The sequence below is a fragment of the Vulpes vulpes genome, chromosome 13, assembly GCF_048418805.1.
Source record: "Vulpes vulpes isolate BD-2025 chromosome 13, VulVul3, whole genome shotgun sequence".
NCBI lineage: Eukaryota > Metazoa > Chordata > Mammalia > Carnivora > Canidae > Vulpes > Vulpes vulpes.
Genome location: NC_132792.1, coordinates 63,505,720 through 63,532,722, shown reverse-complemented (window position 1 = coordinate 63,532,722; position 27,003 = coordinate 63,505,720). Strand labels below are relative to the sequence as shown.

General features: G+C 39.2%; 1 protein-coding gene across 5 annotated transcripts in view; it reads right to left on the bottom strand.

Annotated features, from left to right (window-relative positions):
• CRH (corticotropin releasing hormone) overlaps positions 1-27,003 on the bottom strand; it is a 174,570-nt gene that overhangs the window by 3,295 nt on the left and 144,272 nt on the right. For 2 of the 5 annotated variants that reach the window (XM_072734632.1, XM_072734633.1), the window contains one exon: positions 5,452-5,606. The exons of 2 other annotated variants lie outside the window; for them this stretch is intronic. The gene's annotated coding sequence lies outside the window, so the exon portion shown is untranslated. Of the gene's footprint in view, positions 1-5,451; positions 5,607-14,485; positions 14,672-27,003 lie in introns of those variants that run through there. One more of the 5 variants, XM_072734635.1, reaches the window with a different exon arrangement.

Here is a 27,003-nt window from a genome sequence, read left to right as displayed (position 1 = left end):
ATCATACAAGTAGGAGGTAGTTACCTCTAATTTTGCAGTTCTAAATGCAATTCCAAACTCTGGTGTCTGTGATTTAATTCAGCTTCTAGATAACCATCAAAGCTGTTTATCAGAAATCTCCTATTGCTCGTTTCTGGTTAGCTCTGCTGCTTCCTTTGTAGCTATATGATAAATGATACAACACACATTTCTACTCCTATTTTGGATCTATACTAATCCACAACTGCTTTTAGAAACAAAAGGAAGGTAGAAAGAGAAATGCTGGCAGTTTCCAGAGAATCCACCCCATAGTTGGATCATTGTGCTATGGAATATACTTTGAGATGAAATGTACATAAGAGAACAAAGAACTGTGTCTTCTGGGAAACATGTAGGTTGTTAATAGAAGATCAAAATTATAGAAAATGGTTAAGCTTCTACAGGAAAGCAGTGTTTTATGTTGATAGGGGACACAGAGAAACTTGGAGGTTTTTGTGAGCTTTTTTTCCCCTTTGAATGGATCTTAACTTCTTCTGCTTACTTTCCTTTATTGCCCCTTCACTGTCCCAACTGGCAGAATCCAGTTAGATGTCAATCTGGTGGTGGAAGGAGATTTGGAAGACGTTCAGGAAACTGGATACAGAAGAACAACTAGGAAAGGGATAAGACTGTAAGTTTAGCTGGGAAGGCATAAGAGTTTCTCCAGAAAAGATGAATGTTTTGGACTCTAACCCTACACCCCTTCAGGTCTCTCTCCTGTGGGCCATGTGGAGTGTTGTTTTAGTCTACCTCCCTCATCACTGTTGAATTTTTGCTGTGAGATTTTCCTGGAGTATGTAGTTAGTTAGAAAAAGTGGCTCTGAATAGGAGTGAGGACAAAAGGCCTGGGCCCGAGAGGAAGAAGAACAGTGTGCAGCAGCCCTTACCACGATTTATCCAAAAGTAAGATCTCTTCAAATCACTGAGCATTTACATTAGAAAAGTCTTAAACAGATCATTTGGTTTGAATGACAACCAGAGAGGAAAAGTGACTTAAGAATGACTTACTAGTTAATGGTAAAGTCAAAATTAGAATCCAGTGCTTTTGACTAGCAGCCTGCATTATTTCTATAATATAACAATGCCCTTTGAACTTCCCCCCTTTCCTAACAGAGACACACAAATAGAAGTGAGAAGATGAAGTTAGACAGAGTGACACATTCACACACCCAGCCCTAGACTTTCCTTATATTAATAAATCTCCTAAGGCACCAGAACACAGATTTTCTGTGCATGCTGATGCCCCAACAGCTGATCTAAAATCTCTGGGTGCACACACTGCAATTTACCTTTTAGCTAAATCTTGTAGTAATAACACGAGGTTTTTAAGTGTATTGGCAATTTAAAATGCATTAATTTGATCTTCCACCTTAGTTCATGTTGGAGAAAAAAAGATCTTTGGATAAGATACAGTTATGTGGTTCTCAAGATAATGATATAAATGTGTGATGGGAAAAATAATATAATGCAGAGGACTTTTATGTACAGTAAACTAAATGTCCAGGTCCATAAAAATCACCACCGATACATTTGATCTTACATGTAGGAATAACTAGTCTTTGGAGGACCAATTTAAATGACTTTAGAACCTAGAAACACAACCCAAGGAACATGGGCATAAAAATGGGGATCACTTTACATTTTAAACCACTTTTTTCAATAAAAACATACTATACAGGATATAGTGAAACTCTAAAAGACATGGCATAGTAGCCCAATAAATAAAGAAGTATCAGAAATAATAGGTAATTACTGAGCTTATTCCTATCATCTGCATCTCCTTGCACTTTTGTGAAGTATCCTAACATGTGCTTCTATTAGCAAAATTCATGGCAAACAAAGAGAGTCTCCAAGTTTGCTAACTGAAACGTTTTTTGAAATGAATCTACCATTTCCAATGACAGTCTTTAAAAGTGCCTAGGGTAGATAGATGTTTTTGTTAACTGTTTGTAATTGTGCTTCAGATAGATTAGTAACTGCCTTCAGCTTCCATAGGTAGGACTAGGGAAAGTATCTCAAACAGCACAAATATCTAACTGCTTCTTCAATAATAATACCTTTTATTGTCAAAGGCATTCAACCTCCTTGTAGAAAACTTGGAAAAATCAGAAAAGTATAAAGAAGAATACAAAATTCCTCAGATTCCAAAACTGAAAGATAATTTCTGTCAGATTTTGTTTCCCTTGAGAATTTTTCCTGAGCATTTACTAAATTGAGATAACAATATGTTCCTAATTTTGAATCTCTGCCTAAAAAAAAATAAAAAATAAATAAAACAAATCTCTCTTACTTAAAAGTTAAAAGTAGCTGGTTAAAGGAATCTTTTCTAGATTCCTAGATCAGGTTTAGGATCTGTGCTCAATGCTCTCCTGACATCCTGAATGTCCTCCATCATAAAGTTCACAAATTTATTTAGTTACTAGTACAATATGTATCTTCCTTTCTGAACTGTAAGCTGTGTGGCAGTGACTTAAGTCTTCATAAACTTTCATATTCAATACTCACAGCCCTTAGTATAGTGCCAAAACATAATAGATAACCAATACACTTTCTAAATGGATGAACCACAGAAAATGTGTTGAATGAAGTATAGAAAATGACCCACCATCAAGAAATAACTAAATGAACATTTTATAACTAAAATTTTATGGCCTGCTTTTTTTTCATTTAAAATATCTCAAACACTTCCTATATCTAAATGACATCCATTTTATTGACTGAAAGGAGATGTACTACAATTTCTGTACATTCCTCATTATAGATCACCATACTAATGTCCTGCTTTGTAATTTTTGTTCTACATCTTACCCTTGTACCTTTAAGTTATACATCTAGAGAATCATTTCCTGATCTTTCAAATATAAACAATATCTCCTAACTTCTGGATGGTAAATGAGAATATTAGTGTCACATCAGCTTTCAAACAGCCTCCTGCACCTTGATCTCTCAGGCTCTCTCCTCTGTACTTTTCCTTCCAGACTGTCAGTGTTAATCTTTTTTGTTTTAAGATTTTATTTATTTGAGAGAGAGAGAGAGAGGCAGAGAGCACAAGTGAGGAGCAGAGAGGGAAAGCAGGCTCCTCACTGAGCAGGAAGCCTGACATTGGGACTGGTTACTGGGCCACCTGGGCACCCCTCAGTGTTAATTTTTTTATAATCATAGTTAATTAAGTCTTCTGTGTTTTGACGATGGACTAATTTAAAAGTTAAAAAGCAATATAGTGTTTTATTATTGTCTATAATAATTTATTATACATTTGCTGTAAAGTCATAGACTCTCATTACATTTCCTTTCTTGTTTTTGTTTTACCAAATCATCTTTTTTATATTCAATAGTTTGGTTTTTCCTACAATTACTATCTTAATTTTGTTCCTTTTTTTTTTTCCTGATTTTCTATCATGAGAAGCAATATATCAGCTTCCCCCTCTTTTTAAGACCTCTTTCCTTGAGCACTATAACGTGCTGGTTTTAGAATGATCACTTTCTAAATCTAATGCACAGAATTGAATTCTCAACTGAATTCACTATCTAGAATCACATGATTTACTTCTTTCTTATTTCTACATATATTTTTTTTAATTTTATTTATTCATGAGACACACACACACACACACAGAGAGAGAGAGAGAGAGAGAGAGAGAGAGAGAGAGAGAGAGGCAGAGACACAGGCAGAGGGAGAAGCAGGCTCCATGTGGGGAGCCCAATGTGGGACTCCATCCCGGGACTCCAGGATCATGCCCTGGGCCGAAGGCAGATGCTAAACCGCTGAGCCACCCAGAGATCCCCTACATATATTTTGCTGGAATACCTCTGCAGTTAACTTTCTAAGAAAGGATTTAATGGTAAGTAGATTTTCTGAATTCTTGCATTTCTGAAAATGATTTTATTTTACCCATATAATTGTTCTGAATGATACTTTAGCAAGGTACACAATTCCAGGTTGAACACAGTCTTCCTCTAGAACTTTGAAAGTAGTGTTCCGTATGTTTTATTATTCAATGCTGCTGATGAGAAATCCAGTCATTCTGATTCTCATTTCTTTATAGAGTCCTTTTTCCTCTCTCTCATTCTCACTTGAAGATTTTGGTATTTTCTCTTTGTTGTCGATGTTCTGAAATTTCACAATATTATTGCATCTTTTTTCATTTATCCTTTAGAATTGGGGATTCTTGCTCTTCAAGTGTATGAAAATGTCTTGCATTATTTTTATAATAATTTCCTCCCTTTTCTTTTCTTTCTGAGACTTTTACTATAAGATATTCCTTTCCTGTTGACCTTCTATGTTTTTATATTCTTTCATTTTTTAGGACTCTTTCTTTTGTGTTCTACCTTCTGGGAGGGCTCCTAAATATCCTTCAGCTCCTCAGTTAGTTTTATATTACAACCATATATTCAATTTCCAGGCTTTTTATTATTTCTCCATCCTTTCTTCTTAGCTCTTATTTTTTATAAAATAAAATTTTATAATGTATAAAATTTATAGTGTAACTTTTTCTCAAATTTCTTTAAGAATATTAACTAGGAAACATTAGCCTCCTTTCTCTGAATTATCTATTCCATCCATGGTCATTAAAAAGTTATGTATGGTTTCTCTATTTTACGTTGGAGACTTCCCTTAAATTTCTTAAGGTGACCTATGTATAAATGGTGGCACTCTCATAGTTAAGAATTAGGTGATACAAAGCTGGCTGGGAATTATCTGTAATGAACAAGGACCTTGTCACCAAGCAGCCTTCCCTTTGGGGTGATCAGATCACAGTAGTGAGACTACTGTGGGGATACCCATCAATGTCAAATTACAGAGAACTTTTCTGTGACACGATTCAATTTCAGTTGAGGAAAATATATGTATTAGTTTGTTAAAGTTGCCAACACAAATTGCCATAGACTGGATGGTTTAAATAGAAATTTACGTTCTCATGTCTCCAGAGGCTTAAAAGTCCAAGATTAAGGGTCAGCAGGGCTGATTTCTTCTGAGGCCTATTTCCTTGTCTTGCAGATGGCCATCTTCTCCTCGTGCCCTCACATGGTCTTTCCTCTGTGTATGTTTTTCTTAATCTCATCTTATAAGGACACTAGTCATATTGGATTAAGACCCATCCAGACAACCTCATTTTACTTTAATTACTTCTTTTTTTTTTTTTAATTTTTATTTATTTATAATAGAGAGAGAGAGAGAGAGAGGCAGAGACACAGGCAGAGGGAGAAGCAGGCTCCATGCACCGGGAGCCCGACGTGGGACTCGATCCCGGGTCTCCAGGATCGCGCCCTGGGGCAAAGGCAGGCGCCAAACCGCTGCGCCACCCAGGGATCCCCTTTAATTACTTCTTAAAAGGCCTTATCTCCAAATACAATCACATTCTGAGGTACTATGGGTAAATAACTTCAATATATGAATGTTGGGGGGATGCAACTCTGCCAATAACAACATACCTGGGATCCCTGGGTGGTGCAGCGGTTTGGTGCCTGCCTTTGGCCCAGGGCACGATCCTGGAGACCCGGGATCAAATCCCACGTCGGGCTCCCGGTGCATGGAGCCTGCTTCTCCTTCTGCCTATGTCTCTGCCTCTCTCTCTCTCTCTGTGTGACTATCATAAATTAAAAAAAAAATAAAAAAAAAATAACAACATACCTTACAAATGTTTATTTCTTTGCTTTTTGCCTAACAGGTAGATATTTGAATGTTCAACATTCTCCATAAGGATGAGAAAGGTTGGTAGAGGGGTTAACTCTTCCATATATAGACTTTCAAGTATCCTCCCTTTTTTGATCCCCTTTCTCCCTCCTGCTTTTGGCAATATTTGGAGTTTCTAAGTCCTAAGTCCTTCCTGGGTTCCCTCCTTCCTCAACTGCCTGCTCCTTTGTGTGCCTTCTGCAATGGCTTCCTTACCTCTTACACCTCTGATACAAGTCATGTTCTCTGTTCTCCTTCCTCAGATAACCCTTTGCAGGCCCTTTATAGTTGTGTCCTCTGCCTTGTTTCCTTAGATACCACGTCACCTTCTCTGCTCTCCTTACTTCAGAGGTTTATTAAATCCTCTTACCTGCTTCTGGTCCTCATCCTATTCTCTTTATCATTTTGGGCTTATACTATCATTTTAATGGGATCTCAGAGTGAGAGGAGGTAAACATGATGCATTTTGGAACAACTTCTCTGAATAAAGAAGTAGAGATATGATTGTTAGAGAATAGACTGGAGGGGCAAGGAGGCAGATAAACAATTTTTGGTCTTCAGGTCATTACCACTGGGCCCGTAGCATGAACATCACATCCCAGTGATGCCAGGAGCTGTATAAGACAATGGCAGGGTCTCCTATGATTGCTCCAGGAGCCTGGGACACTACCTGTGAGTAGCCATACTCCTGTTTAGAGATTTGTAGGGGCAGGGCTTCCTTTCAGTTGCCCATCAGTCAATAATCCTCCCAGCATCCAGAAATCACTGGGTGCCTCATCTCCTTTGATCAGAAAACAGCAAAGATTGTGTTATCTGTCCGTTTATTTTTTTAAAAGTTAAGAAGTAACTAACTCTGGGAAATGACTCAGAGCAACAGAAAAGAGGCACGTTCTTCTTCTCTAACAAGCCCTTGCCTTGATAGACATGACTGACCTTTCTATTTACATCATAATACATTGAATTTTCTGTTTTAGGCTCCAGATAATGGATGGAGGGCAATGAGAAGAGGTGTGTGAACTTTCTGTCATGAAGGGCAATTTGCAGGAACTAATCATCTTACGATAGTGGGTCATAAGAAAGAAATCCATCAACTGAGCATCCTGCATAAGTATTTATATTCATGAACATTTCTTGACTCTAAAGAAAGATTTCTTAAAGAGCTCTCCTTGGAATGTTACTGGTGTTATGAAGGGAAAAAAAACAGAGGAGGGGGGATGTAAAGAAAGGCTGAACACATTTTTTACTGTAGAAATTTCTAGTATTTTAAAATATTTTTCCTGCACTATAAATATTCAAGTCTTCATCATTTCCCAGACTTACTTGACCACAAAGCAAGTATATTGTGGGACTGGTTGGAAGATACAATAATTCAAGGCATTTTATGCAGAGTCCAGCTACACTTTCTTTGGCATCCAAAGAAAGTCCATGACTAGAGCCACTGAGTCATTTTCTACCACTCCTGGGGAAATGTTACAGTTGACACTTTTTACCCCTAAAGAGAGGGTTTCAAGGTATGGGACGATGTCTATTTCCAATGCTTCTCAGGATTATCTGCCCTGGGAAGGGTCACCTGAGAAAGAGCTGTCTGTTTGTACACCTCCTAGTGAGGAGGAGTTGGCCTTCTTCTCCAGTCAAAATCTGTGGGCCTATCTTGCAAAGGAGAACCTTCTTTGGGTATGAACAGGCGGAAATGTTCTAGACAAAACTAATTGGGATGAGTGATAATGGGTTTTTCACTAAAAAAATATCAGTTACTCAAGAGGCAGGAGGCAGTGAGGGCTGTAAGGGTAGACAAAGATGATAAGCAGTCAACATTTAGGAATTGTGGATTTCAAAGATGTTCTTCCTAGTTGTGGGTATAGACCTTTTTGGAACCTTGCTGCAATCTCTTTTCATCTCCAAGGCTCCTGTCATCCAACTGTGCAAAATGTGATGTTAGCTTCACTATGAGATTTACAGTTATTTTCTCTTGTGTGTGTGCTTATTTGTCTCTTTTCTGGCTCTTTGTGAGGTTACTAACCATTCTGTAGCCCGTAAAACCTGGTATACCACTTACATGTGGTGTTTGCTGTGGTTAGATTGAGTTTGTCCTACTTAAGAGGACTATGTTAATTCAAGGTGGTCTCACAATTGTGAGTCAACGAGCCCTTGAAAGGATGGTTATATGAAATCTAGTGTGGGAAAGAAAGGATCTGTCTCATTTGTGACACTCACTGTTCTCTTTTGAATGAATTTTAGAAGTTATCTGAGCAACAGTGTTCCTGAGATAATGAAAAAAGATCTTAATGGCCTCAAGCAGCAGTGAAGTTGAATGCTCCTATTCATATAAAGTTAAATATAGATACACATTTGAGCTTCACCTCATTTTCCAACTTGTTTTCCTTGTAGTTTAAGTCATGATCGCTATAGAGTTCTATCTTGTGCTAATGTACTCTTCATAGCAACAACAATAATTGCAATAAAGGGATTTTTCAAATTTGCGTGGAGAAATACGATTATATAATCTGATAGATTTCTTCTATAAAAAGAGTTACTCAGCTTTTTGAAGCAGAACTATATCCGATTCCTGTTTATAATGGAATTTGTTCTAATATCTTACTTGAAGATTTCACGAAGAACAAAACTCTTCAAAGCAGCCTTACAAATAGAATTAAAAATGTTACCTGGCTCCCTGTTCCTGTGGAGACACACTAGACTTCTGATTCAGCAGTTGTCAGATTACCTCAATACAGTGTTTATTAACTCTATTCTTTCCTAGGTGGGTGACCTTTGACTAGTTATTTAAATTTCCAAAATTATTTCCTTATTGGTCAAGCCAATATAAAATGTTGCTTTCTTTATTTGTTCTCCTTAGGGTTATGGGATTAAATGAGATAGTAAATTCATGGCCTAGAATAGAAGAAGCAGTCAATAAATATTAGGTATTGTTGTTGTGGGCTAATGATATGGTTGTTTTTACTGCTGAAGGCAGGGATTCTATTTAATCTCAGTTCCTTGGAACCTAGATTTAGCTCAGTATTTATTAGGCTTAATGTTTATTAAGGAAATAAAATAAATGTGATCACTATGATATTCTAATACCAGAGGTTTTTCAGCCACTCAGATGACTTAAGAAAAAAAAATTAATATATTTTATCTTTTTAAGAGCAGTTTTAGGTTTACAGAAAAACTGAGCAGAAAGCACAAGGAATTCCCATATGCTTTTTCTCCCTCCACCTTAGTTTTCACCTTTTGTTGTCACTATTATTTATATCTTGTACTGGTATGCTACATTTGTTACAACTGATGAACCACTGTTGATCACTATTCCTAACAAGTCCATAATTTACATTAGGGTTCACTCTTTGTGTTGTACATTAGGGGAGTTTTGGGAAATGCATAATGCCATGGATCCACCATGACAATATCACAGAGAATCATTTCACAGCCCTGAACATCCCCTTGTTCCATCTATTCATCCCCCCTCCCTCCCTCCCTTCCTCCAATCCCTGATATTTTTCCTGTCCTTACGGTTTTGCCTTTTCCAGAATGACATACAGTTGAAATCATACAGTGTAGCTTTTTCAAACTGACTTCTTTCACTTAGTGATACGCATTTCAGGTTTCTCCTTGTCTTCTCAAACAAAGATACATTTTTACTTATACATTTTTACTTTACTCATAATTCTGAGTTGGGAAATATGTTTGGCTGGTGTCACTCTACTTGGTAGATGTCTGCTCACTGAAGGATTATTTCCTGTGTTGAAACTTCTATTCTTACTCTCATCATTTATCCACTTAACTGAAAGTAGGTGTATTCAAAGGGGAATTTTACATTATAAGGAGGGGTTAAAAATAACAATAAATATTCATAATAAAAAATAAAATACAAGAATAAATACATCTCTTTCTCTTCCAAATCAGTAAGCCCCTCATTTCCTAATGGGAGCCTTCATGGCCCTGCAGGCTGCTATAGACTTCTCAGTTTCTCTAAATTTGACCTGGGGGACGATTTACATTAAACTGGCTGAGAGTTCATTTATTTTCTCCATACCCTAAATCTTCTCAGATGACCTTACTATTGTTCATTCTTAGTCTCTGCTCTAAGGCCAGACAATAGAAAATAATCATTCACCATAATTTTTTAAAATCCCTTTTACTCATCTGTTTCCCTGAATCAATCCCCACATGACCTCCCACATTCCTTTATTCAGTTGGAGGGAAAAGGTGGGGACAGGACAGGTATGGATACCTTCACACGGATACCCTATATGACCAGGCCTCTTCCAAATTTCATTTCCTTAATAATTTCATGTTCAGCCTGTTCCATCAAATACTCTGAGATGTAGTTTCTTGTGCAGTCCTTCAGCATCTTCTTACTTTCTTAATGTTTACACCTTTCAAGCACTTATAAACAGTATGTCTCTCCACTGCTCTAAATTTAGAAAATGCATAAATATATTTCTTTGACTCCTTCAGTGGCTTTTCTGGGCACTTGAACTTTTCTTATGGCTTTTTGTGAGGGGAGATGGGAAAGAGTAGGTTTTTCACTAGGCCTCCTGAAGCTGGGTCATTTAGATTTCTATAAAAGGACTGTCATTCAAAACAAGAGAGACACCTAACTCTGGGAAACAAACAAGGGGTAGTGGAAAGGGAGGTGGGCGGGGAGTTGGGGTGACTGGGTGATGGGCACTGAGGGGGGCACTTGGCGGGATAAGCCCTTGGTGTTATGCTAAATGTTGGCAAACTGAACTCCAATAAAAATTTAAAGTAAAAAAAAAAGAAAAAGGGCTGTCATTTTCCTCCTGCTTCTATTTCTATGTCTAATCACAGGGGTGGCTCCCGATCTTGGAGCATGGTGCCACTGATACCGCCATTCCCACATACACAGGTCACCTTCCTGGTACAGGGCCAGAGTGATGAGACTAGTCAGGATGGGGTTCAGAGCACCAGGAGGGGGATGGCTCAAAGCAGGGGTCTTGTGTGTACTTAAGTCTCAATTGCATCCCCAAAGTAATGGCAGGATCCCTGAAACCATGTCAACTATCTCCGACACTAAGCATCTTCTTTGGGCCAAGAATAAACATGAGAATGAACATAAGCAGTGACTGAAAATTGGGCCATGGAGGTCTTAAGTGAATACAAAAATATCAACCCATGTTTGTATCCGCTGGGATTTTATCAGAAATCTTTGGTGGTGGGGGGTGCTGAGAGGTGGTGGGAGGCTGGAGGTGGTGGGGGGTGGTGAAAGTGGCTGAGCAGGTTCTCAGCAACCAGCCACTGAGACTTCTCTCCTGTGGGACCTTTGGGATACTGCAGCAACTTCCCTTTAGGTCAAGAAAAGTGTAATAATGACTTCCCTTGTTTATGCTTCTTCTAGAAGCCTTTACTTTCCATATTTCTAATCTTACTGGGACCCTGCTAAGAAGCAGATGTTATTATCTACAATCCATAGATAAAGAACCAGAGGCTCAAAATGGGCAAGTAACTAGGCTGATGTCTCCCAACTGATATGTGGAGGGGTGCTGGGATCCCCAAAGGCCTCCTCTGTTCTCTCCTTCTCCTCTTTTTCACTCAAGCCTCCCAGGAGCCCTGGGGAGGGCTGTATGGGCTCATATGGTTTTGAAAGAACAAGCCCCATATTACCACCATGCTCCTGGTTTGTCTCTTTCCTAGTACTAAATACAAGGTGTGATTATGAGGAATATCACACTGCTTGTGTTCATATCATTCAAAAGAACACTAAAACATCTAGGCTCAGTGGGAACATACCCAAAAAGTTACCTAGGTATTATCCATAGTTATTTGCTGTTTGCTCTTGGCTTTTCTTCTTTAATTTTAATCCTCACACCTCTTCTATATAAACTATGCTGAATATCCCATTCCATCCATCCTTTCCTGTCATTACCAGGGGCAATGAGGACAATCTACTAAAAAATGTGCTTATCTAGATCCTCAAAATAGATTCCAACCTTCCTGAACCTCTAGGTCTTGGAAACATTTATATGGCTGCTCATTCTATAATGGATGTTACATTGATGTTTATGCTTTACACCAGTTTCTAAATTAATATTTGCTATATGGAGTCCTGCTAATTAATATGTACCTTTCCTGAAATTTCATATCAGCTATTTGAAATGGGAGAAAGGCAGAAAGCAACTTGCAAATTTTGTGCATAATGAAGTGAAGAACAAGCTCACATAATGAAGACAAACAATTATACAACATTTGCATGATTCTTTTTTCTTACAACATGAAACAAGACACATGGACCTGATTAGCATGCTGTCTTTGCCGTGAGTTTTGTTTCTTATTTCCCCACATTTGGTGGGATTCTCAAAGCCAAGAGCGGTCATACTGTTTTGTCAAAGTTTTCTTATATTATCTGAGGGACTGTCAGGCAGCCAAGATAACCTTGCCAAATTCAACCTGACACAGGTGACTTCTGTTTCTGTGACCGCCCTGGGGTTGTGTCCCTCAGCTGATACACATATACCCAGAGGAAGACCCCAGTTCAGGTTCTAACTACTGAAATCAACTGGCCAGAGACTCCTGAAATTCGTACTAGCCCCCAAAACATTTACTGAGCTTCTACTATGCCCTAGCTCCCATGCTAGATACTGAAGATAAAAATGAACAAGGACAATCCCGGCTGCCATTGAAGTATTGATTACCCATGGAGGAAGACACGTTAACAACATTTATGGTAAGCACTCTGTGAGTACAAAGAAGGGAGTCTACTCTGACAGGTGGGAGAAGGAAGGTTTGGGAAGAACTCCACAGAAGAAACCGATTCAGGCAAGCTGGGGATTCATCCAAGGTGCTTGAGAGACTGCCAAACATCATGGTTAAGAGCCCACCTTCTATGTGATTCGGTAGGTCATATAAACTTTCTGTATCTCAGTTTCTTCATCTGTAAAATGGGGATAATAATAGGACTTACCTCATAGAGTTATTGCTGTGAGGATTAAATGAGTCATATACAAAAACCTTAGGATGGGTACTGGAACACATCACTTAGTTCATTATTTGAACTATGGCGGGAGCTGGAGAGGGAAATCATAGCCTCAAGAAATGTTAAGTGCAAGTAAAGGCAGGATGTTGGGCAGAGAGGGAAATCCAAATTGATCTCATCATTTTGTTGTGGGTGATGGGGCAGATGGTGAACATAGTAAGAAAGCAGTTTAGGATAAGAAGATGACAAGATTTAATTGGAAAATACTGAGACTAAAGAGCCTAGGGAATATTCAGATAGAAATATCTAACCAGCAGTTGTAAATAGGAGTGTGAACTCTGGATAGAGGTCTGAGCAGGGCTGGGGAACTGAAATCCTTAACAAGAGGTTGAAACCATGGCTCAGAATGGTCTAGGAGGAACAGGATGAGAAGAGAAGCCAGGGAGGGAGCTGAGGATAGTCAAGATTTAAAAGGTAGCCAGAGAACATGGGGGAGACTGAGGAGAGGTAGTTCAAGAGTAAGAAGGAGAACCAAGAAAGAATGGTTTCATGAGGCAGAAAGCAAGAGAGCTCTTGAAGAAGAGAGCAGTCAGAAAAGTAAAATGCTACAAAGAAGTGCCATGATAAAAAGATCAAGAGAGATGCATTTGGTTTGGCAGCTCAATCCAGGGGCCAAAGAGCTCGAAAAGTAAAAGGTAACACTGAGAAAGCACAGAGACTTTAACTGCAGGAAGCAACCACCTCCTCTAGGGCCAGGGAAACAAAATGCAGAGGTGGGAGCCACTGGAATCCAGGCCTTTGGAGGAGAGGCCCCATGGAGCTGGGCTCTGGCCTCTAAGAAGGGCATGCTGCACAGCTGTGGCTGATACCTCTGGAACTCATTGAAGCACCTCAGGGAGCTGGGATGCAGGAGAGGGAGCCCACTCAGCTAGAGCTGATGCCTTAGAATCTTGAAAGATGGACCCAGCAGAGAAGACACTGGGACATCTAAAGAGAAGGGCATGAAGATGGCTTTGGGAATGCTGGCAGAAGCAGGAGATAGAATCAACTACTTCATGGGGAGTGTAGGGCCATTGTTGGGGAGAGGCTGACCAAAACAGCACAAAAATGGGGAAAAACAAATCTTTTCCACCTCCCCCTGCCTGCCAGTCTCCCTATAGTGTCCCCTCTCAGCAAGACCAGAAGAAATCAGATGACAAAGGAGAAATGGAGTTTGCAGACTCCTGGTCCCAGGATCCCAAAGCAGAGTCTAGAAAGGTGGTTTGAGGCTGAGCAACTGGCTTTATATCTGCATAGTAACCTTCATGAGCAGAATTTTAATGGTTTGGAGGAGAGTCATCTAACAATTGGTTGAGAAGCAGAAATCAAGACAGTAAATCAAGACCATTTTTCCAAAAAGTTTTGCTATAAAAGAGAGGAGGATAAAATGGTAGGTAGAGGTAGATATAATGTTCGGGAAGATAATTTAATCATTTGTTTGTTTTTGTTTATTTGTTTACTAATAAGGAAGACCCAAAGCAAGTTTCAACCTGAGCCCAAAGCAAGGTGAGTTCCAGACTGATGAGTAAAAGCATCTCAAGGAGATGGGAAAGACAGAACCCAGCGCACAGTTGCAGGGATTGGCCAAGACACAAGTAAGAGAACACCAATTCCTCTGAGAGGTGAAGATGTTGCACAAACACCGAAAAAATAAAACACCCACTTTGTAAGTGATGTGCTGAGTCTATTATCAAATGATTCAAACAGAAAACATCTCTCCTCTTTTCACCAAGGAGGTCTGTCAGGGCTTCACACAGATAATCACAGAGGCTTTCTTTGACCATCCTATCTAAAATTTTAACCCATCCTTCCCAACATACCTGAAAACCCTCTTTATATTTGTCTTCCTTAATTAATTATCAATCTTACTTATCTCCAAAAGGCAGGGATTTTTGTCTGTTTTGTTCATTGTTGTAACCCAGGGTTAAGACAATGCTGGTACACAGTAGGCACTCAATAAATATTTGCTGAGTATATGAATGAATAAAATCCTCATGTGAGTACTTCTGAAACAGAGAATAGGATACATATATTAATCAACTAGTATTTAGACACTTTCTGCTGGGCCTTTGAGGGGACATAAGAAAAGAATATGGAGGAGTCTCTTCAATCACAGAATTTATAATATTTGAAGAAATGAAACAAATTAGCCCATATGGAAACAAAAAGAATGAATGACTCATCCCTGTCTTCCTTCTTCCCAAACTGTACTTTCCCCTTCAGACTGGTCACCAACCATCCATTTCTCCCTTTCTTGAATCCCTGGAGACTCACAGTCAACAGCATCCTTTCTGCTCCCCAGCCCAGGCAGGGTTCAGTGCCTTCAATCAGTCAAGGTCATGAGCTCCAGTGGACAGAGTTCTTGGCCCCTCCTGGGAGTGAGATTAGAGGGTCTGGGACCACTGGTGCAGCTTTCTCACACCTGACACGTGTGTGTTTTGAAAGCCTCATCAGAGCTGACTTTGATGGGCAGCAGGAGCCCTCTAGGCAGCGGGCTGCCAGTACTGTCAGCCCAAATTGGGTGATGGGGGGTTGGGGGTCAAATCACTGACTGTCAAGGTGTTAGAAGAGATCTCAGAGTGCTTCATAGATGCAAAGGATGAAAATCAGCAACACCAAATGAGCGTGTGCTGTTCTTAAAGGAAGCACTAGGTAATAGTGAAGTGCTCTGGACCATTTCCTTAAAATTCTACTTATTCTGTATTGAGCAAACCCAATGTGTATGTACACATGCACATGCCACGCAGAAATGCAGAGACATCACACACACCCACAATACACAAACATAGGCAGAGACTGAGTGTGTGTGTGTAGACACACACATATTGCAAAGCTTGTCTTCTGCCAGAGAGTTTGGAGAAACAACTAAAAGAATAAACGAATGAATGGATGAAATTAATGTCTTATCTGTAATCACTTAACAGAGGATAAAATACAGTCAATGTCTACTCTCAATCCTCCCAGTTTGGGATCCCTGGGTGGTGCAGAGGTTTAGCGCCTGCCTTTGGCCCAGGGCGCGATCCTGGAGACCCGGGATCGAATCCCACATCAGGCTCCCGGTGCATGGAGCCTGCTTCTCCCTCTGCCTATGCCTACACACGCCTCTCTCTCTCTCTGTGTGTGATTATCATGAAAAAATAAATAAAATTTAAAAAAATCCTCCCAGTTTAAAGCAGTTTATTACTGAAATCAGAGTTTAAGATCCTTTTTAAAATATGCAAAAGTCTGAGGTAAAGCTTTTCCCAAAAGCTTTTGCTATTACTAGAGCTTATTATTTTAAAGGATCCAATAATTGGGGACTTTTTTCCTTTAAAAAGAGGAAATATCTCTGAAGAGAATGGCAGTGTGTTTACTAATAAACCATGCTGAAGCAGTAGAGTTGAGTTCATGGAAAGGGCACTGGACTGAGAGCCAATTGAACTGGTTTCCAATCCTGTCTTTTTACTATTGTTAAATACAACTGTATGCAAATTACCTCTACTCTCAGATTCTTAGTTTTCTCATTTATAATTGGATGGTGAGGTAGGAAAGTCTTTACTTATATATAGTGCATTTACCAGCCATACTCATCTATATCCTGTCCTAAGACTTCCTAAAATAGAGAAAGCTGCTGATTGATTCTCACCTGGGTGGAAATTTTGCCCTACTCCCCAGAGGTATTTGTCAATGTTTGAAGACATCTTTGGTTGTCCTGACTGGCATCAGGTGGGTAGAAGACAGGGATGCTGCTAACCATCCTTCCATGCACAGGACAGGTCTCACAACAAAGACTTATGCGGCCCAAAATGTCGAAAGTGCCAAGGTTAAGAAATCTTGCTCTTGAGCAAACAGTATCTCGTACTTTTAAGCCCTCTCCTTATTGGTAGACTGACAGATATCTATCCACCCAATGTATGGGTAGATAACCATAATAAAAAAAGTATTCTCCTGTAATTCTTAGGTTGAAGTCCTAACCCCCAGTGCCTCAGACTGTGAGTATATTTAAAGATAGGGTCCTAAAGAAGAGGTAATTAATTTAAAATGATTCTACTAGGGTGAGTCCTAATCCAATAAGCCTGCTGCATTTATACGAAGAGGAAGGGACACCAGGGATACACATACTCAGAATAAAGGCCATATGGTTGAAACAGTGAGAAGATGACCATAGTCTGGCCAAAGAGAGAGGTCTCAGGAGAAACCAAACCTGCCAACACTGTGATCTTGGATCTTGGCTCTTGATCTTGGACTTGCCTCCAGAACTGGAAGAAATACATTTCTGTTGTTTAAGCCACATGGTCCATGGTATCTTGTTATGACAACCCGAGCAAACTAATACACCCATGACCCAAGTAACAAGAGGATTCTTTTCCAAAGCAATGGCATGCCCACAGAGAAAAGACCTTCAACCTGATATTATGGGTCTCCAGGATTATTGCCTACTTTTCTACATTAATTAAAGGGAACTGCCAATCTGTAAGCATTGGCCACTCCCCTACCCCTTACACACACACACACACACACACACACACTGCTTGAGATCAGCTTATTGTCTGTTTTTTAAATATGATAGAACAGCCAAATATCATTGGATTTTTGAAGAAATTCTACAACCTAAGAAAGAGACCAAGATAAACAAGCAAAATATGTAATGAAAGGAGCAGGCGTACTTTAGAAAAACACAGTTTAACTTTTAAAAAATCTTTAATATTCCTAAAAAGAGTAAAATATTGCATCAACAAAACACAAGTAGCTAATGCATAAGAACTATTGTAAAGTGAAGGTAAGACTCTTCAAATATTTATTTATTCAAATTTATTCAAATAAATTGTGGATAAAATCTAATAAAATCACCAGGTAGTAGAACAAAGAAAAACTAAGGGAAAAAGTAGATAGATAGAGGATCAGTTCAGGAACCTCACATCAAATAAATGGAGTGACAGAGAAAGAAAACAAAGAGGAAGAATCATCAAGCAGTTACCACAAAGGATTTCCCAAAAGTCACGGGACATGAGTGTACAAATTAAGATGCCAATCAAGTGTCCAAGGCAATGAGCTACCTGAGTCACATACATGCATATACACATCTAGGCTCAGCATTACAGAAGTTCAGTATTTTAATAATAAAGAGAAGATTCAGCAGGAAAAAGAGAATTTTAAAAGATAGTTATAAAAAAATAAAAACTCACACTACCATCAGACCTCTCATCAGCTACACCGAATCTGAGAAGACAGTGGAGCAAAGGTCTTCAAGGTTCTGAGTTAAAATGATTGTCAACCTTGAATTCCATACTAAACTAACAATCAAGGACTAGCATGGAAAAAGCCATGTCCACAAATGTGTAAAATGAAAAATACCACATTTCACACTTGTAAGCAATACCACCCTAAGATCCCTGCCCCGTAGGAGCACAGTTCCTTGAAGATCAAAGTTTCCTCCTGGGCCTGGGACTTAAAAGAGCCAGACGGGGAGAACCGAGTTCAGATCTGATTTTGCATGGGCTCTGGTCTTCAGAAGTGTCTTCTTTGAAATTTCCTAAGGCCTCCTCCAGTGCCTAGAACCAGCCAGAGTTAGCAGAACCCTCCTGGGAGGCACCCTAGACCAGACCAGGATCCATATGGGCTGTGGTCTTCTCTCATTCCCTTTCTGGTACTCTCTTATCATCTACCGTACCCAAATGCCAAAAGGTTTCTTGAGGCCAAAGGCTGACCCTGGTTCCCAGAAGACATTCTGGCAAGTGTAATGCTCAAGCTGTATAGTTCATAAATTCTTTCACAGAATCATGTGAGATTGGGCTGCCAGAATGGCAGTGACATGGTGATTTTGGGTGACTCTCAAATACTGGATACAGGACAAGTTCAACATTCAACACCAACAGACCCCTGGCTTAAGCTGCATGTGTGAGCCCATGCATCAACTCTTGTCTGGCTTTGTTTTATGATGCACCGACTCACGGTGGCAGCAGGTATCCCTTATTCTATGTGACCCTGACTGGTGTTCTCTCCTGCCTCCATTGATGTGAGGACATCATGCTTTCCCAAGTCAGCTAAATCTATGCCTGATGAGAGATAGATCTTTCTTGTGCGAGTGAGGCCTTTTTCCTTATTCCTCCTATAGTCTTCTCTGGTGGTGACAATGAATGGAAGGTGGGGTGCGGTAAACATTAACATTACCACTTTCTAGGATGTAGTGGTTCTACGTAAAGAATTCAAGAGAAGACAAATTTGAAAGATGTATTATTCTATATTTATGTTATAAAATTCCAAGGGGTAAACTCATCATAACCAGAACACAAATTATTGTTCACATTTTCCTGAATATCCTGGATAAGAACTGCATTTGTGGTCATCATCAATGAAATACAGCAACAACCTTTGAGGGAGTCATTAGAAGTCATGTGGCTTGATGGATGAAATAGCATAATAACTAATAATAACCAGCATTCAATAATGGTATTGCAGAAATACAGATCTATATTGTTTCAATGCATACAGTTTCCCACATGAACTCTTTGGTATCTTGAGTAATAGTAGTATTGTTATTGTTTTCTCATGGTTGGAGACAGGAATAATGTACTTGACGATAGAGAATAAAGAAGAATCTTCACATATACTGATTGAATATTAATTATATAAGACTCTTGTCTAGTATTCTAATTAGATCCAACAAAACACACACAAAAAAAAAGATCCAACAAAACACTATATTTGACATGTACCCATGAATTTTATAATACTTTTTAAATAAAATTATTTATGTAGAAAGAAGCCTCACAAAACTTATTTGCTTGAAGCCCTATATACCTAGAGGTAGCCCTATTTTTATTCCTTTTTTTTACATTTTTATTTATTTATGATAGTCACAGAGAGAGAGAGAGAGAGAGAGAGAGAGAGAGAGGCAGAGACATAGGCAGAGGGAGAAGCAGGCTCCATGCACCGGGAGCCCGATGTGGGATTCGATCTTGGATCGCGCCTTGGGCCAAAGGCAGGCGCCAAACCGCTGTGCCACCCAGGGATCCCCCTATTTTTATTCCTAGAGGAAATTATTTGAGGATCTGATTTAGCCCATCAAGTAAATTTAAAAACAAAAAATAAAAAACCAAAGTCCAGAGATCCAGGATATAGGAGATTCAACCCAGAAAGACAAGCCAAGTCTCAAAATACAAATATGAACAGAAATGTAGATCTGAAGAGAATGGGGTGTTTCTGGGAGACAAAAGAGCACTTGAAAAACAACTAATGTAACTTTAAAATTTTGAAATGAGAAAATGACAAGAACAAAATTGTGATATAAACAACAAAAAGGTCAGGGGAACCTGGGTGGCTCAGTCGGTTAAGCATCTGACTCTTGATTTCAGCTCAGGTCATGATCTCAGGGTCGTGATATTGAGCCTTACATGGAGCTCCATGCTGCTGAGCATGGAGTCTCCTTATGATTCTCTCTCTGTCCTCCTCCCTTTGCCCCTCCCCCTCATGGAAAAACAAAATGTTGGGGCACCTGGATGGTGCAGCCTATTGGGCATCTGACTCTTGGTTTTGGCTCAGGTCATGATCTCAGGCTTGTAGAATCAAGCCCCATGTTGGGCTTTACACTCCAAGAGGATTCTCCTTGGGATTCTCTCTCCCTCTCCCTCTCCCTCTCCCTCTCCCTCTCCCTCTCCCTCTGCCACTCCCACTCATGCTCTCCTTCAAATAAATAAATAAATCTTAAAGAAAACTAAGCCAAAAATCAAAATGGTGATAAGAGGAAATGTAATCATTGTCTTATACTTGGCTCTACACTAAACCACATTTACTTAATCACACTTAGGTAAATGTAACCCATTGACTATAACCTTTTATAAAACAGAATGTAAATTTTACCAACTTTAGCAACACAGACATAAAAACTCAAATGATGGAAACTGGGAAGTGAGAGGGGTAAAGGAAAGAGTGGGGTGCCAATGGCTTCATCTTTTAAAGTGTGAAGCCAAGGATTATAGTGTCATGATAAATTTAGAAATAAAATGGTATACTTTCTGCAGTCACAAAGTTATCCCATGAAGAAACTAACAATAATGGTAAGACTATATTGGGAGGCTGTTTAGGGAGATGATAAGTCTAATGAACTAAATTTGCATATATTAGAACACTAGATACAAGATAATGTCTAAAATTGAATTCAGCAAGAGATTATCTTCTACCGAGTGGGATCTGAGATGCAATAAGGGTAAGAAACTTACTTTCAATACAAATATTTTAAAACTATATAAAGCATTTCTTTGTTAAAAATAAGTTTTAAGGGCAGCCCCAGTGGCTCAGTGGTTCAGCGCCGTGTTCAGTCCAGGGCATGATCCTGGAGACCCGGGATCGAGTCCCACGTTGGGCTCCCTGCATGGAGCCTACTCCTCTCTCTCTCTCTCTCTCTTTCTCTCTCTCTTTTTCTCTGTCTCTCATGAATAAATAAATAAAATCTTTAAAAAAGTACGTTTTTTTAAATGTAATTTTTTATTGGAGTTCAATTTGCCAACATACAGCATAACACCCAGTGCTCATCCCGCCAAGTGCCCCCCTCATTGCCCATCACCCAGTCACCCCAATCCCCCGCCCACTTCCCCTTCCACTACCCCTTGTTCATTTCCCAGAGTTAGGTGTCTCTCATGTTTTGTCACCCTCACTGATATTTTCACTCATTTTCTCTCCTTTCCCTTTATTCCCTTTCACTAATTTTTATATTCCCCAAATGAATGAGACCATATAATGTTTGTCCTTTTCTGATTGACTTATTCCACTCAGCATAATACCCTCCAGGTCCCTCCACGTCAAAGCAAATAGTGGGTATTTGTCATTTCTAATGACTGAGTAATATTCCATTGTAACATATACCACATTTTCTTTAAAAGAATAAGTTTTAAGTACAAAGTAAACTAAAGTATGATGAATGGAAAAGATGATTTTAAGATTCTTTTCATATCTAAAATCCAAGGGAAGTGCTTCCAAAGCTTGAAGTCCACTCAGGAGGAACCCTGGAATATTTCCCTTCAGAATGACTATCTGAACAGAAGCTAGTCTATGCCACTGGGAATCTCACAAACATTCTTTTTTATATATGTCAAATTTCCACTCCTGACCTTATTTTATCTTCTTAGTAGCTCTACAAATAAATTATTATAATCATCTGGGTTTTAGAGATGTGGTTCAATGAAACTAAATTAATTTTCCTGAGTTACATGAGCTTTTAAATTGCTAGAATGCAGTTGAATGTATGGCTTCCTTGTCACTCTAAGTTCTCTTTTTTCCCCACCATATCATGCCTCTTGCTAGGCAGAAAGAGAAAAGTAAGAAAAATTCTCTGCCCAGGAGCCAATTCCCCAGTGAGGAGTTTATATAACTGCACTTGCCCTGTGATTATAGGTTAGCTCCTCTGGGAATCTGATGAAGCCTGGCAAAAACTAGCGTTCTTCTCTACTTGGGCTCATGAACATTGGCGATCTGTCAGCACACTTCACCAAAGCTTTGGAGAGCTCATCAAAAAATTTGGAAAGGCTCATCTAAGCGACTGGCACAACATACCATACAGCATCCAGAGGGCCCTGGCTACAACCATTTGGACTCCTTAAGCACTTTCCTTTTGAACCACCCTCATTCTTTTTTGACATCTTTTGTAAGTCCCAAGTCATGGTGATATACTCCTACATTTCTTTCTCAAGCTGCAATGAGAATGTTTCCAGGACAGGTGGCTGTCAGGAGTGGGGGACCCCAGGATGGTTCTGGGTGGGATAGAGAGCATGCCTGCCAGAGAGAACTTCACAATACCTGTCTTTCCAGGGAGTGCTGGACCACTCAAGTTACCTGCATCAGATTCGTGCTTGGTGCCGCAGGGCTACAGAGTATCTAAAGATGGTATGTTTCATGTTAATGTAACGACAGAGTCCCTGACCTATGGAAACTCCATGAGAAACTGGAGACAGCTTATATAAATTTCCACTGAAAGTATTTTTTATTTCAAGTGACTCTGCAAAATTGGAAACTGCAGTCTCATAGCAACTTTGTGAAGTCATTGTAGTCCCCTGGTACTCACTGGATTCCTTTTCCTTCCTTCTCTGAGTGTTCCCCTATCATTGCCCCAAAGACTGCCTTCCCAGAGATGGACTCCAAAATGCACCCTCAATTTGAGTCAGAACAATACTGCCTCTCCAGATTTCCTCCTCCTTCCCTCTTCCTTCTGAGCCACATTTAAGAGACAGGACACTTAACTTGATAACTAATGGTACTGTATGCTATATATTGATGTATTGTCCCTCCCAGTAACACATTTGAAACCTGTAGGAGGCCTTCAGTCCCTAAGTCTAAGTGCTTGACAGATGCAGGGCTATGTGGGCCATGGCAGTTCTAATGATGTAGTGGCTATTTTGAAGCAAATTATTCTGAACTCTTCAAATCACCTCTAAGAGGCAACACCTGATGTCACCAATACAGAGCGCCAGAGTCATCCTGAGGCACACTATGAATGACATGGACCACTATGCTTCACTGTAGTAATATAGAATATTGTTCTTTGGCCTCTACATATTTCTTTACATTTAATATTATTTCAGTTTCATAGTCTCTTTGGCCCCACTAAGACCCAATTCACCAAAATTACACTATTTAGTAAAATAAACTCAGAGTATTGATAGTGATCTCCTCCATACTCCAAAGAAATAAGTGTACAATTTTCTTGACATGTGGACTTATATTTTTATGTTCTTAAAGGTATTCCAAAATGACATAAAGGTAATACATTCAAAGGCTCAAATTCAGACTTAAGAAAAACAAGAAATAAAAAGGTAGTGAAATAAGTATGAAGAAAAGAGTAAGTTACATATAAATCTAACAGAATCATTTTTCATATTAGGCTTGTATATTATAAATGAAACAGGAATCAAACAATGTTTTAAATAAACATATGGGCTCTGTCTTTTAGTGGCTAGGATATATGAACTTAGTCTAAATTTCTTGAATGGATATGCAATATACTATTTATAACATTTTCTCTGTCCTACTTAACTTATGACTAATCCTAAACAATTAGAGAGTCAGATGGCCAAGTATTTAAAGAAGCAAACATCCCAAACAAATAGTCATTTCTAACTGAAATCCGGAGCCCCAAGCCCCTTTAGATACATGACTATGGAGCCACTCACCAGTAGCTACAAAAGAAAGCTGCAAAAAGAATCCTACAGAATCCTGCAGTTTGAAAATAAGGAAAAACAAAGGCGCCTTAAGATCTGAATAGCATAGTCATCTGGTGGGGGCCAGAAGGACTCCCCAGACATCTCTAATAATTTCAAAAGCAATTTTCAATTTTCTATATACCTCATGAAATTCTACCATGTGGACCCTTCTCTTGAAAATTTAGGAAATAAAAACCTGCATTGACTGCTGATATTTTATGATGCCAACATCCCTAAAACCTCTCAACACCACCTCCCCCCACAAGAGAAACCTTTTATAAAGCAAGGCTGGGTCTGCCCCCAAAGCCTATCATTTCACTAACACTTAAAAATATTTTCTCAACATTCTCAAGCAGTGCTCAAAATCGGCCTGATATATATAGAGCCTCCTTTGTGGAATAACAAGATTATTTTTATCATTTTCCGATTCTCAAAAATCTGACCTGTCACCAAAGAACTTCTAAAAATATCAGGACGATAATGATATCCTTCGTCATTTCCCTCCTAGCTAATGGCTGCATTACTAGAGCTGGGTTTTTATTTATTTTCTGAGGGTACTCTCTGATCACAGCACTCATCATTTCATTGCTTCAGGATGTGGGACAGAATAGCTATCTTGGGAAGGTGGCTGATTTTTCCTCCACTTTTAAAGACAAGGTGTTTTAGCAAAGCATTCAGCTCAATTCACTCTCTGCCTATCTCTTAAATCACATTTTTGAGTTGGAAGTATATTGGAATGGATCCTAGAAAACAAATGCTGACTGAGGAGAAGCATTTTGTTCTTTTACCACAGTCAATTCAATTCAGCAGCATCATTACTGAGTGCCTACTATGTGCCAGGAATACAAAAATGAATAAAATACTCCTCAAATAGCTCACAAGTTACCAGGGTAGACAGTCCCACTAACAAATAACAATAGTATGCTATGATAAGAGCTATAATTTTATTGTTGTTTGTGTAAGCCTACAAGAATAAAAACAACAGTAAGAGAGCAACAAATACTGCCTAGGGAAATCAGAAAGGAAATGGGAAGCCAAATGATGTATTAGAGATAGATCCCAAAAATCTCTTCCTGTTCAGAGATTCTGTCCCAATCTTTATATATCTGGAACTGGGAAAAAAGTCCTCCCCCAATTATTCTTGGGGGTTCATTTTGGTGTCTTGGTTCCTCATGCACAACTTGATTACCTAATCATTGCTCTTGCAGAGCCGTGAATGAAGAAGTGTTCCAATTGTAAATGCCTCACATGGAGAGGACTCCTTACTCAAATGATGACAAATTCTATCTTCAGATTTGGCAAGATATTTCAATATGTTGTCAACTATTGTATTGTCTATTATGTTGTCAACAGGTCTTCCCATACTTTGGCTGTAGGTCTGGGAAGGACAAGATAAAAGACACTTCCAAGGATGGACAAGAGTAGGCCCCTTGTTCCAGTGGCAGAAGGCCAGGGCCAGAGGAGAGTGAGAGCCAGTAAAGGACTGTCTTCATAGAGACATGACAGTGGAATCTAAAAATAGTGACAGATGGTATATTAGGTTTTCCTTTTCTCTATAGTAAAATTTGTCAAATATCATTATCCCATGTTGTTTTATTAATAAGTACTGGTGGATAAAAAGAAGGCTCTATAAGCATGGTTTGCAGTAGAGTGAACTAAAGCAGGCTGTAACAACATCAAAAAAATTCTTAGGAGATGGCCAGAGGTAAAGGGGGGAAAACCAGGAGAAGGGTGAGACTTGGGTGGCACCCAACTGAGTAGCAAGAGAGAGACCTGGGATCCCAAGTGTTCCTTTTACAAACTCTCAACAAAGCCTCCTGCCTTCAGTCCTGCTCAGCACCCTTGCCTTCATGGACTCCCTGTGTTTAAGGTTCTCTAAGCCTTTTCAAGGTTCTGCCTCAAAATTGGCTTGCTTTTTTTCCTCATTGCTTCCTGTTGGCTTCTCTTTCCTGTAGACAAACAGCTTTCAACTCTCCCTGGTCTACTCAGCATGTTACTGCCCTTCCATTTGCTTTCCAGCTTCCAAAATCGAGTTTTTCTCTCTCACCATCTCTCCTTTCTCTTTTTCTTGTAGGTTCATGCATTTTAAATTCCTTTACTGTGAGGTTTTGCACAGGCCTGGAGATGAACGCATGTGTTCAATCTGTGGTTTTCTTTCTCAGTATATTTTATTTATCTACTTGTTAACATTCTGTTTACTTGAAAATAACATGACACAGGACCTTGCTTATAATTAGCACTAGACCCCTAAAAGAGCTTATAAAATCAAGACCCTCAGGTTGGAATGAACTGTAAAGGTCAACCTGTCTGAGCTCTCATCAGATGTTTAATCTAAGAAACTCCTTAGCTTGCCTGATACAAATTTATTGAGTAAAAATGCATAAAGCTAGGTTATGATTTTGCATATCATTATGTATCATACTTAATAATACTAACAATAGCTGCCACTTATGATATACTTTCCATGTGCCCCACCCTGTGCTAAGGGGCATTCATGCCTCCCCACAATCCTATGCGGGAAGTATTGTCATGGTCCACTGCTCCTACTGCCCCCAACATCTTGCAGAGAAGGAATCTAGGGTTTAGCGCAGGTTTAACTCTCTTCCTGATTGCATATAGCTTGTACACGACAGGCAGAGCCTAGTTTTGAGCCTGCTTTCTCAGATTCCAAAGCTTATCCTCTTAGCTGTGATGGTTCCAGATTTAAGACTCTAAAACTCTTAAATAACTTAATTGTTTCTGCAGGGTGTCTGGTGTGTGCTTTCTGCTTTTTTCCACTTGCAGTTTTAGTCATTAATAATGTTGTCCTTATTTACTGTTGTCTACATTTGGGTCTTTAGAGTTATGACCCACAGTGGTCCCAGGTTGTTGACTTTTGTCTGCTATTCAGATTACTTTTCTTTTAAATTAGGAAACAAAAATAATTTTTAAATTAGTTTAGGTTAAATGATAAAGGTAGATCTGTTGTCAAAAAGACATTCTAATAATTTCTAGGTAGATAGATTTGATAGATATATCAAATCCATTATATAAAATCACTATTGCTTATATATTGAGAATTAAATTAGAATGTTGACTAAGCCAAGGGTTCTAAGTTTGGTGGGTTCTTTTTGTTAAAAATTAACCACACAGTTTTATTTCCAACAATTTCAATGGTTGAGGGTACA